General features: G+C 42.9%; 1 pseudogene; it reads right to left on the bottom strand.

Moving 5' to 3' along the window:
- Positions 1 to 3,720: 3,720 nt before the first annotated feature.
- The window catches only part of LOC102852536, a 13,604-nt pseudogene continuing 4,281 nt past the window's right edge, over positions 3,721 to 13,043 (bottom strand).

The raw sequence follows: 13,043 nt of genomic DNA, 5'->3' as shown, positions 1-13,043 counted from the left end.
AAAGTGGCACAGGTCTTGAGTGTGTAAATGGATGACATTTCATAACGTGAACACACACATGTAACCAGTGTCCAGGCTGAGGATTGTTAATGCACTGGGAACCCCAGACACCCCGTCTATTCTGAAACTGCAGTCAAGTAGTGCCTTGACATATGAAGCACTTTTATCTGTCCTTGAACATGGTGATTTACAGCCTAAGGAACTCGATGGAGAGAAGCTGTCAGAGTCTGCTTAGTGGCAGTGGTGGTACATTGCATATTTTCTGTGTTCCGTCTGCTTCATGCTTGTGAGATGTGATGAATTTATGTGAAGAGTGTGTATAGCCTTACTGTTGAGTAGTGTTCTCTGTGTGCGGATCGTAATTCAGCTTTCATCCCATTGCCAGTAGAAATATGAGTTATTTTCAGTGTTCAATTGATAGGAATAGTGCAAATGGGAACATTTCTCTCCATGTCTTTGGGTGCATTTGAATTGAAATCTTCCATATCCTTGTCAGTCTGTTTTTTATTTTGCCTCCTCTGGTGGGTGTATGTATGTGGTACGTGTTTCCCTGATGACTAACACCTCTGCATTTGTTCACTGTGATTTGGGTATATCTGGAGTGCTTATAGTCTTTTGCCCGTTTTGCTATTAGGGTTGTCTGTTTTACTAATTTTTGTTTTGGTACAATCTGGCTAGGAGTTCTTTATCAGATGCCCATTTTGTAAACGCCTTGTCTCACTCTGTAGTTTGTTTTTTCACTCTCTAAGCTCATTCTTGCTCGAACAAGTTTCCATCTCATAGCGATCCTTTGCTCTATACAATGAAGCACCGCTCACCCCCGCGCCAGCCTTGCGATGTGTGCGCCCTTTGAGCAGCCACTGTGCCAGTCCCTCCTGCTGAGGATTGTCTGTTTTAGCTCAGCCTCTCCTTTACCGAGCAGTGACATCCTTCTCTGGGCACTAGTCTCCCCTGATAACCTGTCTAGAGGACATGAGGCGAAGTCTCGCTGGCCTCCCTCCTCAGGAGCATTCTGGCTGTACTTTTTTCAAGACAAATTTGCTTGTTCTTCAGCAACCCAGGATATGTTCAGTATTCTTCGTGAATACAACAATTCAGGGCAATCAGTTCTTAATCACTGTTTCATATTTTGAGGAATAAATAAATTGCTATCTAGTCTTGAATCAGGGAGGGAGGGTCGCCTCACCGTCTGCTCCACATCCCTGCTGTTCTGCCGTAGAGCCCATCCCTTCCCTGTCCCAGAAGGCTGACCCAGACGATGAGCTACCACCCCCCCACCCCGTCCCGGGTAATCCCTGCCCAAGCGACCTTCATTTAATCAGGGGAGCAAAATAATTAGATGTAAAAAAAAAAAAAGAATTAGATGTAGAATGTATGGTAATAACTTACTGCTGTACTAAGTGATCCAGCCAACCAATTACTTTGAGTCCATTCCAACTTACGGCAACCAGCTCTGTGTGTGTCAGAAAAGTACTGCACTCTGTAGGGTTAGTTTTTAAAAAAGATTAATTTTTTTTATTCATTGTTGCACATTTTCACGTTTTCTTCCTACTGTTCTACTTCCCCTCCCCACCCCACCCTGCAATGCACCCCTTGTTTCATTTGTTGTCAGACATAAAATGCTTAATTATATATTCCTTTCAGACAGTTCTTCCCCACATCTGTTCTCCTGCAGTGTTTGTTATCTATCCATTCTTTCCCTATTCTCACCCCACCCTTCACTGCATTTGCCTTTTTATAACAGTGCTGTTATGCAATATTTTTCCTTTTGTGACTGAGATATTTCATCAGCATAATGTCCTCCAGGCTCTCCTATGCTCTGTAATGTTTGATGAGCTCATTGTTTTTCAGTGCTGTGTAATCTCCATGATGTGAATGTGTTACAGTCTGTCCATTGGTTTATTGATGGGCACTTGGGTTGCTTCCCTCTCTTTGCTATTATTGTTATCATTGTGAATAAAGTAGAAATAAACATGGGATAATAAACACCTGTTTGAGTTGAGGCTCTGGTTTCTTTAGAGTATGTTCCCAATAGTGGAATTGTTGGGTCAAATACTATTTCTCTTTTCAACTTTTTGTGAAAGTGTCAGACTGCCTTCCATAGTGGTTGTACCATTTCACATTTCCAGCAGCCATGGATGAGTTTCAGTCTCTCCACAACTTCGCCAGCATTTGTTATTTACTGCCCTGTTACCTTTGCTACTCTTACTGGGCTAAGATGATATCTCATAGTTGTTTTGATTTGCATCTCTCTTAGAGCTAGGGATTTTTAACGTTTCTTCATGTGTTTGTTTGCCATCTGAATGTCTTCTTTGGTGACGTGTCTATTCATATCCTGTGCCCATTTTGCGATTGGATGGCTTACCTTTTTTCTTGTTGAGGTTCTCCCTGTATTGTTTTTAATGGCTTATTATTTTGGAAAAAGATTGTCAGGCATTCTTCTGGATGGAGGCCATCTGGGTGGCTTCAGACTTTTAACCTTTAGGTTAATAAGTGAGAGTTAATAACTTTATATCATCCAGAGACATTGGGTTGGGATACTGGCTTGGAGTCCGGACATGTTCAACATTTGTTTCCCACTGGAAAGACATGTGACCCGAGTGATGCTTCTGAAGGGTCAGGTGTGTTGTGTCTGCTCCTGGCCTCCTGTGTTCTCACCCTCATCCTTTGAGAATGTTGTTCTGTGGACTGCAGATTTGCGGCTTTCCTGGACGGACTTTGGTGGAATGAGAACAGACTGTTCTGCTCCAGTTAACCTTGGTGGGCTGTGTCTGGGCAGGTTCTTGGAAAGGTTGGTGTGTGTGGTGTGTGCATGGGAATGAAAGCATGCCTGTGTTTGTGTATAGTGAGAACATGGGGATGAAACGTCATTATGAGTTGGTGTGTGTTGCACGTCCAGTAAGGATAAAGGAAACACGTGTGTGCATGTGTATGTGCATGTGAGGTGTGAGCCCAGGTGTAGGGAGTGCTCCCACTCCCCTGACCCGCCCCTCTCGGCCCTGCTGTTCTAGCACCTTTCCGCTCTGCTGCCATGTCCCTGGAGGTCTGCACAGCCCTGCACTCCCCACCACCCTAACCCCAGCACACTCAGAGGGCACCCTTGGCAGCAAAGTTGCAGCCATAAGTTTTGAAATGAAGGCGTGTTCATTTTGGATACTTGTTAGTGGGCATCATGTGAAAAAACTGGCAATGAATGTCAGAGACTGAGAGGAGAAAAAAGTACACAAGTTAATGAGTGAACATGGGAGAAGCCACCTTGCTGATTTGAGGACCCTGGGTGGGAAGCCCAAGCCTGCTGGCCCCCAGGGTCCCTTGCCCTGCCTTGGGGACACCCAGGAGCCCTTCACCAGCCATTGGGACTGCCAGAGTTCTTCTGCCCAGCGGGTTCCAGGGAACGTGTGGGAGAAGGCAGCTGTCTGGCCACCAGCCCCCTTTGTGTGGTTTCTGTGCCACTGAGCCCTTTACATCCGCAGAGCTGACAAGCTGGGCACGTTCTGACCCCAGAGACCTGCAGGGGAGCAAACAACAACAAGAAGCAATCTCAATATTGTGACAGGAAGGCTTCGTAGAGAAACACTCCGCTGTGCAAGGACACGCACGCCTGCGGCCCCGAGGGGATCTGGACGTACTCTGGTGGCTTCCCTTCTTCCTGTCAATCACAACCTCAGCCTCTTTTCACAGCAGGGGTTTGCTAATGTGTGTGCAGCCACTCAAACTAGATCAGCCACCAGCCACCACCATCTTTCCGCAGGGCAGTGAAGGGAAATTACCCAGAACAGTTTTCAGCAGCTTGTACATCTCTTTCCCTCGATCCCATCCCATCTCGGGCATCTGGAGGCTTGTCGCTGGTCTCCTGGGTGGAGAGTCCAGATTTAAGGGACGTCTTTATGGGGGCAAACTCACTTCCCTTGCCTGCTTGCTGGGTGTGGATGGGCATAGCAAGCAGGCAGATAGACCAACTTTAACTCTCACGCACCCGTGTGAGGCCCTGAGAAGTGCCCAAATGAGGGAAAGTGGTCCAGAATGGTGAGGCTGAGTTTTCCACATCCAACCTGCTCTCCTTCCCATCCTTGAGAATGTGCAGAAGGAAGTAACTGAGGTGGGACCAGATAAAGCAAAGGAAGAAATGAATAAAACAGATGGAAAGACTGAAAACAAAGGTGCTTCGAGGTTTATCCCTCACTGAAGGCACAGCAAATACCCAATTTGAGTACAAAATGAGTCTCCAGCCCCTCACGATACTTGTTCATCCAGCGAGGAGTGCCTGTATTCTTTGCTTTTTTGACAACATTCTCTGCGTTTTTCACTTTAAACAGGAGGCTCTCAGAGGCTCTTCTAGTAAATTGGACCCAGGCAGAGCCAGAGGGATGCTACTCGGAGATAGACTGGCCATGTTCTAACTTCCAGTTAATGCTTCTACCCTCTGCCTACCCGCCGCCTGTTGCTGCCAGCTCCCATGAGCCTGGGGCTAAGACTTTCTGGATCCAGGAGAGAATTGTCCTTTGTTCTGTGAGCATCTAGGTGTGGTCTCCTCCCTTGCTAAGTCAGAGGTATTTGTCCCCCCACTTGCTCCTGTTCACTACTGGTAAGGGGCAGTTTTGGAGGGGCCAAGGAGCAGAAACTGTAACGATAGCAGAGTTCACCAGGGCAGCAAACAACACATGCTGCTAAAGTTGTGGGGAGACTGGAACTCTTATTCATTCCTGGTGGGAGTGTAAAATGGTACTGCCACTATGCAAGGCAGTCTGGTGCTTTCTCAGAAAGTTAGAAATATTAATACCATTTGACTCAGAAATTTCACTACTGGGAATATACCCTAAAGAAACCAGAGCCTTGACTCTAACAGATGTTTATTATCCCATGTTTATTGCTGCGTTATTCACAACAGTGTAAACACCAAGGTGCACCTGATTCAGGCTATGGTCTTTTCAATCACTTGCTGTACATCTGAGAGCTGGACAAGAATTAGGGGGACAGTAGTTTTTATTTTGTTTTTATTGGTATATAATAAAGCTTTATGAGAATTAAAGTTGGTATTAGTGATTGTAAGCACTTTTTTTCCTGTAGAAATTGTTCATGCATTATCCTATTTGAGAAGTACTGATCTTAAACAAGGTTCTTGCACATTTGTAGCTTTACAAAGAGATAGTAATGAAGATATGCTGTACTTTTCTGTGAAAACCAATTATCAGTCCTCCCCCCTCCTCCCCAAGATTTGGGACTGCTTCCATACTTGTGAAGGAACTATCCCTCCCTCCTTGCCTATGTCACAGAGCTTTGGTGAGCATAAGTGTGTGGAAATGATAATCTAGAGGGCATGAGACATACTGCCGTCTGTCCGTCCATCTGTTCACCCACCTATCCATCCATGCATCCATCCATCCACCCACCATCTTCCAAGTCTTTGCTGAGCTCTATTAAGCCTTCGTCTGGGTCAGCCCCATTTATACTCCTACAGTTAATGCCCAGAGCATCCCTGAAAGTCACATTATCCTTTGTTTATAAATTAATAGATGGAGCTTGAAGAGGTTAAGAGGTTTTGCCCAAGGTCACCCCGCTGCCATCCAGGCATCTGTATGACTACGTGTTGTGACGGGAGTTGGAGTGATGGATGATGATTTTAGGTATGTGAGAGCAAGTCCCCTGTGGCTTGGGAAAGAGGTGGCAATGGGCAGGCACCAGGAGGCTCCCTCATTGCCTCTGCAGCCCTCTTCTCTCCCTAATGTATCACTCTCACTTCAGCTGCACTGCTCAGCTGCACACAGTCCAGAGGCTGTGCATGAGGAGGAGGAGGTGGGACTGTGGAGGAGCCCGGATCAGCTTCTAGGGAAGGCTTGACAGTGCTAAGAGTGCTGCCAGTGTGGTCTGCGAAATGAGTCACTTTTTTCTTTTCATATTTTAGTCATGGCTTTAATATACATTTTTGTATTCTTTTTAAATTTCTTTTTTGTGAGTTTAATGAATTTTCACCATGAAGTTAGATTTTCATTCATTCATTATTACACAGTTTACCTTCTATCCCTCCCTTCCCATTCTTCCACTTTTTTAAAAAATGTTTATTCACTGTTGTACAATTACCTACCTCCTCCTGTCCCCTAGTCCTCTTAATCTGTTGTTGTACATATAATGCCTAATCATATATTCCTTTTAAACAATTCTTTCCTTCATCTGTTCCAATGCAATGGTCATTGTCTAATCACTCTTATCCTATTCCCCTTCCAACCCCCCATGTCAGACTTGCTTTATAACAGTGATACTATGCAGTATTTGTCCTTTTGTGACTGAGATATTTCACTCAGCATGATGTCCTCCAGGGTCCCCCATGTTGTGTAATGTTTTATAAGTTCATTGTTTTTTAGTGCCGTGTAGTATTCCATTGTATGAACATACCATAGTTTTCCTATCCATTCATTTCTTGATGGGCACTTGGGTTGCTTCCGTCTCTGTTATTGTAAATAACATAGCAATATACATGGGTGTGCATGTATCTGTTAGGATGGTGGTTCTTGTTTCCTTAGGGTATAGTCCCAGTAGTGGCATTGCTGGGTCAATTGCTATTTCCATTTCCAACTTTATAAGAAAGAACCAAACCGCCTTCCATAGTGGTTGTACCATTTTACACTCCCACCAGCAGTGAATAATGGTTCCAGTCTCTCTACAACCTTGCCAGCATTTATTGTTTGCTGTTCTGTTGAACTTTGCTATTGTTACCAGAGTAAAGTAATATCTTGTAGTTGTTTTTATTTGCGTTTCTCTGAAAGCTAGGGATTTTGAACATTTCTTCATATATTTTCCATCTGAATGTCTTCTTTGGTGAAGTGTCTATTCATATCCTATGCCCATTTTGTGATTGGGTTGTTTAGCTTTTTCTTGTTGAGGTACTGGAATATTCTATAAATTTTAGATATGAATCCCTTATCAGATATGTCATTACCAAATATTTTTTCCCCAACCAGTGGCTTTCCTTTTTAGAAGTTTTTTGATGTGCATAGGGATTAGAACATTAGAATGTCCCATTCATCTGTTTTTTTCTCTCCAGATTGTAGGGAGTCACATTTTTCAAAAACAAAGATCAAATTCTTCACTCTCAGAATCAATGCATTCCCTGATACCTGAAGGTTGAGCTCAAAATCAGTTGGTTGTGCTGGTGGTGTCAGTGAGGGTGGTGGTGGTGAGACCAGGAAAGTCAGGTGATGATGGTGATGATGATGTTGGCCATGACAAGATGATAAATGGTAGTGACAGGGTATGACGGTGGTATTGATGGTGACAATTATGAGAATTGTATAAATGGTGACCACTGGCACTTTGGGCCAGACTCTATCCTGGACTTTTAACTTTTTTTTGTTGTCATTTTAGTGGAAGTTTGCAAAGCACATTGGTTTCTTCATTCAACCATTCATACACATTATTCATAGGACATTAATTACAGTACAATGTAACTCCAGCTTTTTCCCTTTGCTTTCTGTGACTCTTCCATTCCTCCTTCTGTCCTACCGCTTCTCACCTTCTGAGCATTGTCCCTGGGTACACACTGCCCTTTGGATCCTCTGTGGTGACTGTTGTGCAGAGTGCCTCACTGCTGTCATCATTTACCGTAGATGCCTGTCTGCTGTTTAGCTCAAACTTAAGCCTAAAGTCATAGTTTCATGAGTTCCACCAGCCTCTATTGGATTAGTAGTAAATCTGGATTTTTATATGCTTCTGAGTTTGAGTTTTGTTCAATATTCCCCCCCACCACCCCAGTCTATTCAGATCCCTGTTAGAGTGCTGGGCAGTGGCAGGCGACACCCTCTAGCTCTGTTCTCATAGCTCTGTTCTCAGTCATGAAGGCAGAGGTTTCTTCAGGCAAATTGTTTCCATACTTCTTTACTTTTTCCCTCCTTTGTTCCAGAAGGCTGGTCACAAGCTTCGAAGACCTCAGTCACTGCTTTACCAGAGGAGGCTGTAGAAGTTTGTCTTTGTGGACTCTGTTCCTTTGAATCGATGGGCCTGAGGCCATTCTGGACACTTGAAAGCAGGCATTATTACTGGTTTTACAGATGGGGAAATGAGTGACATGTTTCAAGTACATAAAACTGGAGCTTAAAATTAAATCCTAGGGAGTGCTGGTGGCCTAGTGGCAAGAAGTTGTGCTGCAATCCCGAAGGTGCAAGCTTTGAATCCACCAGATCCTCTGCTGGAGAAGGAGGGGCAGTCTCTTCCTGTGCCAGCTGGATCTGATTAGACAGTACTCTACATGAAAAGAAAAAACAAAAGTAATAAAAACAAATCTGTAGTAAAATCAAATCCTAACTGGACACTGTTTGGTGGATCTCCCATTTTAAGACAGGTTTGGAAGCAGGAATGGCATCCACTTCCTAAATCACATGCCTCTGGAAACTCTATGATCTTGGAGAAAAGATGATAGTTATAGAAAGGCTTTAGGCCTTTTGTTCATAGGATCGCTATGAGTGATGCTCAACTCAATGGCAATAAACAACAACAACAACTGGAGTAAATGCCTTTCTTTAAAAAATGTAGAAAACTTGGGAAATGTGAATATAAAGTGAATAAAACTGTTACCCATTTTCATGTTGTTGTTAAGTGCCATCGAGTCGTAGACGACTCATAGCGACCCTATGAATGAAAGACCTGAACATTTGTATAACTTTCATCATTTCCCCAAGTTCATAGAGTTTCCCGAGGCAAGCTATTTTGGAAGTGGATATCAATACTGCTTCCAAGCTTGTTTTAATCGGGGAGCTCCACCAAACACTGTCCACCACGGGTAACTATTACCACATTTGATACATCATTGTCACAGTGCACTGTTCACCACAGGTAACTATTACCACATTTGATACATCATTGTCACAGTGTTCAACATCACAGCAACCATGAGTTACTTCTATACAGCTATACCACTTAGAAAAATGTTTGATCAAAAACAATTAAAACCAGGCCTGAGGGCCGCAGATAAAAATCATGCACCTTTGGCTTGGTAGCATAACTTTCTGTCCACTAGGCCAACAGAGCTCTCTCTCTATGTTGTTGTTGTTGTATCAATATTCATAGATATAAGAATGTCTTTATGATTAAATATGAACATGTGATTTTGTTTATCTGAGAGGCAACTGATTTTTTTTATTTCCGTTTATAATTGTGCATATTCCAAACCCCTCCCACTTTCCTTCATTGACATTAAGTTTCATACACTCATTCCCATGCATTGTGTTTTATAAACTTAATCACCAGTGGACTATACCCACATTACTCTATCTTTTCAGGTCCCCACTGTTTCTTCCCCATTTACTTTAACCTCCTCCCTCCATCCAACAAATTGAGGTGCAACTGATTATTTTTTAAGGCAAATGACTCATGTTTGAAATTCAATTCAAAATTACCCCAGTAAGAAGAAAAATGAGAATCAATAAAATAAGTGTGTAAAAAATGCTGATGACTGCTGCAGCTGGGTGATATATATGGGGTTCTTTGCCTTTTCTATTTCTGTATATGTTTGGAAAGTTTCTGCAATAAAGATACAAAGCCTTTAAAACAGACTTACCTATTATCTATATAATATCTTATGTACACATTAAAATATAGATATTATAAAATAGGTAAGTCTATATTCTATTTTAAACATCTATTATAGGTTTTCTATTTTAGAAATATAAAACAGAGAAGGCCATTAAAATAGACTGAATTCCCTTTGAAAAGATCATTTAACAGTTGCACTAGTGACCCAGAGTCTGTGCATCCCTGGCGGCGTGAAGCCAGCAATCCTCCTCCAGACAAAGATGGACAGGCTTATCGTGTGTGGTTTACAGTCGCAGAAACCCAGTGGAGGGCCAGCTATGAGTCAGCTCTGACTCCACAGCAATGACTTTAATTGTAACTGAACTTGCCATTTTATAGCTAGCCAAAGTTGTGCTCTTGCCTACTGTTCTCTCCACAGGTAGCTCTGGGGTAGAGAGCTGCCCTGTTAACCCACAGGCTGCATTTCTCTAGTGGTTCCAGCAGCGGCTTCTCAGGAGAAAGATGGGCAGGTTCCACCTGTGTGATTTACCACCGCAGAAAACATAGGAGGGTCTGCCATGAATTGGAGCTGACTCCAGGGTAACAAAAGGGAACATGTTCTCCCACAGTCCCATATCACTATCTTCTTAAGAATCTTTGAGGAGGGTAAAATTTTTGTTTGTTTGTTCACTAATGTATCTCAGAACCTAGACTAATTCCCAGAATATATTTTTATCCTCCATAAGAATATTCTAGATTACACAGAAATATTTCATAAATCTGAATGAAGTTTCCATTAGACACAGCCTTGTAAAGAACTGGTCCAATTTTTCAGTAGTTAATGATCACACCATCAGAATTTTTTGTACAAAGTTTATGACAAAGCAGTATGATAAGATCATAATCAGATTGATGCTAAAAATTACTTAAAATTCACATTAAATTGTCTTACCAATATTACATCTCTAAAGGCACTTTTGAAAAGCCCTCAGTTGATTGTATTATAAAATATCCTAATCTTTTCTCAAGTTTGCATCTCTAAAGGCACTTTTGAAAAGCCCTCAGTTGATTGTATTATAAAATATCCTAATCTTTTCTCAAACTTGATATACAACACAGCTCATATTGCTTTGTCCTTAGGGACAAGAACAAGCTGATGTACAGTGGGTTTCAAAATTGCTACCAACCACACACTGATAAGTCAACATTAAGAAGTGGAGTCCAAGATGCATCAAAGTGAAACTCCCTCCTTTGAATGCAGAGGATCCACACCCCAACCAATCCCACAGGTCCTTGCGTGGGGCTAGACTGTGGGGCTAGTCTTCTGAGACTGGGAGCCAATAAATAGCAAGGTGCACCTGGGCTCACTTGACACTGAAAAATCCCAGGAAGTACCATATAAACAGAAGCCAATGGTCATGAAGGAGGAAGTAGATGCTGCATTGAAGGTATTGGCAAGAAAATTAGGCCCCAGGAATTGATGGGATACCAATATACTTGTTTCAACTGACAGATGCAGCCTTGGATTCACTCACCAGTCTATACCAGGAAATTTGGAGGAAGGCTGTCTGGCCAATGGATTGGAAGAGGTCTAAATTTGTTCCCGTTCTCAAGAAAAGTGATCCAACTGAATGTGGAAGTTATCAAACAATATCATTGATATCACATGCAAGCAAAACACTGCCAAAAATCATTCAAAACCAGCTAGAACAGTACACAAAAAAGGAACTGCCAGAAGTTCAAGCAGGATTTAGTAGAGTCTGTGGCACCAGGGATATCATTGCTGATGTCCGATGGATCCTGGCTAAAAGTAGGTAACACCAGAAGAATGTCTATTTGGGCTTTATTGACTATGCAAAAGGCATTTGACTGTGTGGATCATGACAAGGTGTGACTGACACTGAGAAGAATGGAAATCCCAGAGCACTTGATTGTGCTCATGCGGAACCTATACCTGGACCAGGAGGCTGTTCTGTGACTGGAGCAGGGGAGCATGGTTTGGAATTGGGAAAGGACTGTGCCAGGGTTGTATTCTTTCTCCATACCTCTTCAATTTGTATGTTGAGCAAATTATCTGAGAAGCTGGACTCTATGAGGAAAAGTGTGGCATTAGGATTGGAGGGAGACTCATCAATAACCTGAGTTATGCAGATGACACAACCTTGCTTGCTGAAAGTGAGGACTTGAAACACTTGTTGCAGAAGATCTAGGAATGCAGCCTTTGGTATGGATTGCATCTGAATGTCAGGAAAGCAAGGATTCATACCACTGGACCAAGAGGAAGCATCATGATTGATGGAGAGGAGATTAAAACTGTCAATAGCTTCATCTTGCTTGGATCCACAATTAACACCCTTGGAACCAGCAGTCAGAAAATAAGGAGACACATTGCATTGGGAAAATCTTTTGAAACTATTGAGGACTAGTGATGTCAGTTTGAAGAGACTAAGGTGTGTCTGATTCAGGCCATAGTCTTTCTGATTACTAGCTATGCATCTGAGAGCTGGGCAATGAGTAAGAATGACAGAGAATTGATGCCTTTGAACTGTGGTGTTGGAGAAGAGCACTGAACATCCCATGCATGGCCAAAAGAACAAACAGTTATGTCTTGGAGAGGGTGCAGCCAGAGTGCTCTTTGGAGGCAAGGATGATGAGGCTTCACCTCACATACTTTGAGCCTGTTGCTAGGAGGTGCTATTGCTTGGAGAGGGACATGATGTTGGGGAGGGAGGAGGGTCAGTGAAGGAGAGGAAGACCCTCAACCAGGTGGATTGACACAGTGACTGCTGTAATGGGTTCTTGTGTGTCAGGAAGTGTAAGGATGGTGCAGGATAGAGCAGGTTCAGATTTGTTGTTCATTGGGTCGCTATGAGTAGTACTAGACTAGATGGCACCTAACAACAACAACAACCACCTTAGCCTCATTCGCTCCACCAGGCTGTGTGCTGGAAGTTTTGGGCCTACCTCGGACTCTCTAGGGGTATTTCTCTCCCTTTCTTCACTTTTCTCTTTAACTCTAACACATGGCCTATCTTTCACCAACCATGCATCCCTTGCGTTGCCTTAATAAACTATTTTCACTTGTTTTCCAAAATTTAAAGAAAAAAAATCCCCCACAAAATGAAGTTGACTCAGGCCACTCCACCCCCACTCCTTCCATTGCTCAACTCTGTTACCCAAGCAGAACTTGAAAAGTACTTGCGGATTGAGATGTTCTTGCCTTTTCCTGCTTTGTCTTCCCATCTTTCTATTCCTACCTTTGCATAGTCTTTTCCACTGTCTAGTCTGAAATCTCCTCTGTTTCTCATAAAGATACCTTTTGGGCCCGTCTAGATCATCCAGATAAGAAGCCTCATCTCAAAACACTCAAGTTAGTCACATCTGCAAAGATCATTTTTTTTTTACTAGTTACACCTTAATTTATTTTATTTCTTTACAAATTAAAGATGCATTGAAAAATAAACCAATGAAGATAAATGAGAGGCCCAGAGCAGGGGCATTTCAGGCTGGGGGCAAACAAATCCAGCCACCTCCAGCCTAGC

Source organism: Elephantulus edwardii, unplaced genomic scaffold (assembly GCF_000299155.1).
Source record: "Elephantulus edwardii isolate Elephantulus edwardi_28Jun2011 unplaced genomic scaffold, EleEdw1.0 scaffold00133, whole genome shotgun sequence".
In the NCBI taxonomy this organism is placed as follows: Eukaryota; Metazoa; Chordata; class Mammalia; order Macroscelidea; family Macroscelididae; genus Elephantulus; species Elephantulus edwardii.
This window is presented reverse-complemented; position numbering and strand designations above follow the sequence as displayed.